We start from the raw sequence: 2898 nt of genomic DNA, 5'->3' as shown, positions 1-2898 counted from the left end.
GCTCGAGTCCTGTCTTCACTTCCTGTTTAGTCGAAGATTTAACAGATTTCACCATGAAACTTCACAAGTTTATCACTTACACTAAGATAATTATTTTTTGTATTACAAGTTTTGTCAAATTTTATGTTTAAATGTGTAAATTAGGCAATATCTAATAAAGTATGCGCTAATTTGCATATATTTCCAATAACCTAAATCTCAACAATGGATAAAGCTACTTTGAAAATTCTTGATTTATTTTGTTGACATATTAGAGTCAGAAGTTTTTACAGAGGAGGATTGTGGATATCTCTTTTTATCACTCTGTAAATGAGGAAATACTGTCACCAGATCTAAAAAACAGCTAATGTCTCCATGTTTGTAGTAATAAAATGTTGTATAAATGAGGCTGTGAATGATATATCAACAATCCCCTCTGTAAAAACCTTCAGAATATAGAAAGGGATCAAAGTGGAAGGTTTGGTGTCTGGAAGTGCTGCTGAAGTGGAGATTTCTAGCTCAGAGTCTGAGTCTGAAAAACTCTTTCTGAGAAAACGCCCTTTAAAGACTTGGACTGTAGAATTACAGAGATTGGTATTGTCAATCGTACTTTTAATGAAATGACAGTTTTTGGAGCCGACATCTGTGTTCAGGAGAGAGAGAGAGCTTTACAATGAGACATGACATGACCTGGGTCAGACTAACTTCTAGTGAATTTAGAAGAAAAGTAAAATAAAAACCTTAATGTTGATTTTCTACCATTTCTCTCCACTAGTCTGAAAGAAAACACGTTAAGGAAGCAAAGTAGCCCAAAATCTCTAAATTGATCAGTGCATGAAAAAAACTGTTTTTTCCTATAGTGTCTGGCCTTAAAGGACAATTCCATTCAAATGCATACTGGGGATCTAGTTTCTAATATTCAGTTCGGCTGTTTACATCTTGATTTTGTGCGTTCCCCTTAAATCAGAGGCAGACTTTGAATGGAGTTTGTGGTTTTATGGGATGTAAACAGCCTAAGATCTGTCTGCTCCCGTTCTGCGCTGCCGTGGCGACGCAGGGACAGACAGAACTACTGCAGGACAGGAGACAGTAAATAGAAAATCTAAACATTAATTATGTTAGAGCTAAAATATTAGAAACTAGGTTGAATTTGACTGGAACTGTCCTTTAAAATCTTTCTTGTTCTGTCCTCCGTCACATTTTCTCCTCTTTCTGTTCTTTTCTTTCTTGTCTTTATGTCTCTCCCTCTTTCTTCTCTCTCACACCTGCCCCTCTCTCTGTTCGTTAACATGAATATTTATAACCTAAGGAGGAGGGGGGGGGGGGGCTCTTATGTAAACCCTGAGTGACAGGTCTGAGCAGCCAATCAGCTGGCAGACGGCCTCTGCTGCTCATGAATATTCAGCAGCAGCTGCTGCTGCACAAAGACGTTCAGCTGTTAAAGGACCAAACCGCTCATTTCTGTTGGAGTTGAGCCTTGAACTCAGTTTGTCTTCACTTCACTTTGCATCGTTTCAACACAAAGTTTTTCTGTTTGATGTAAAAATAAATCTGGACTGCTGTGACTTTTAATCCTTCTACAGGGAATTATTTTTAAGATTCAAGAAACCTTTATTAACATCGTATTGGTGAAACAATACAACGAGATTTAGTTTGGCAACAATCCACAGCAGCATAATTAAATGAAAAGGAGTGGTGGCTTGTTGTGAAGTGCATTAAAAATGACCTTATAATTAAAAACAATTAACCTTAAGACATTCAGGATGAATAAATAAATAGTTCTTATCCTAAAAAATATTGAAAAAAAGCATTGGTGCAATAATAAAACTAAAAGTTCCAATAATCAGTCAGCCAATACTCCCTTCATTGTTCAATATTTTACTCTTAAACATCAACAACTCTGAATCAACTCTATATGAATCAGTAGAAACAGGTGAAACAACTTTCCACTGTGTTTTCCTACAGTGTCGAGTGGATCATGAACACAACACGGACTTTATTTCTCTCCAGTTGATCAATAACCAATAACAGGAAACTGTTTCTCTGTCTTTACTCTGCAACGCAGCGGAAGAGCAAAGTTAGACGTCGTGTTGATCGATTTACTGGATGAAGATTTGACTTTCATCTAAAAATGAAAAAAACAACTAAAGAGATTTCACAATCCATCATTTTCATCTGTCGACTGATTCATTCTCTTAAACTGTGTTGTAAATATTATAAAACTATATATCATGCACCGTCATGTTTGTTTAAGTGAAAGTCTGGTGTGTTCAGGGTCAGTCAGTGAATCTGAGTATCTGATGAGTTACAGTTCAACAGCCACAGACAGGAAGGAGTCGTCACCGTACAATCAATAAAATACAAACATGTCCTCCTGGGTCAAGGAAGGAAGGAGGGAAGGAAGGAAGGAAGGACAAAGGGAACGATGGGAGGAAAGAAGGAAGGGAGAAAGGAAGGAAAGATAGATAGAGGGAGGGAACAGATTGGGTCAAAAAAGAAGGAAGTAGTAAGGACGAAGGGAAGGAAGGAAGGCAAAAAGGATTGTAGAAAGAAGGAAGTGAACAGATTGGGTCAATTTGACCCAGAAGGACAACATGAGGGTTAAGAAAAGAAGGATGGAGAGAAGGAACAAATTGGGTCAAGGAAGGAAGAAGAAGGAAGGAAGGGAAAAGGGATTGTGGAAAAAAGGAAGGAAAGAAAGATGGAGAAGGGGGAACAGACTGGGTTAGTTGGGTCAAAAAGGAATGAAGAAGAAGTAAGGACAAAGGGAAGGAGGGAAGGAACAGATTGGGTCAAGGAATGAAGAAGAAGTAAGGACGTAGGGAAAGAAGGGAGGAAGGGAGGGAAAAAAATGGATTGTGGAAAGAGAGAAGGGGGAAATAAGACCCAGGAGGACAGCAGAAGGGTTCCTTCTTTCCA

Source organism: Trachurus japonicus, chromosome 8, assembly GCF_045865225.1.
Source record: "Trachurus japonicus isolate A0001 chromosome 8, Traja_1.0".
Taxonomy (NCBI): domain Eukaryota; kingdom Metazoa; phylum Chordata; class Actinopteri; order Carangiformes; family Carangidae; genus Trachurus; species Trachurus japonicus.
This window is presented reverse-complemented; position numbering follows the sequence as displayed.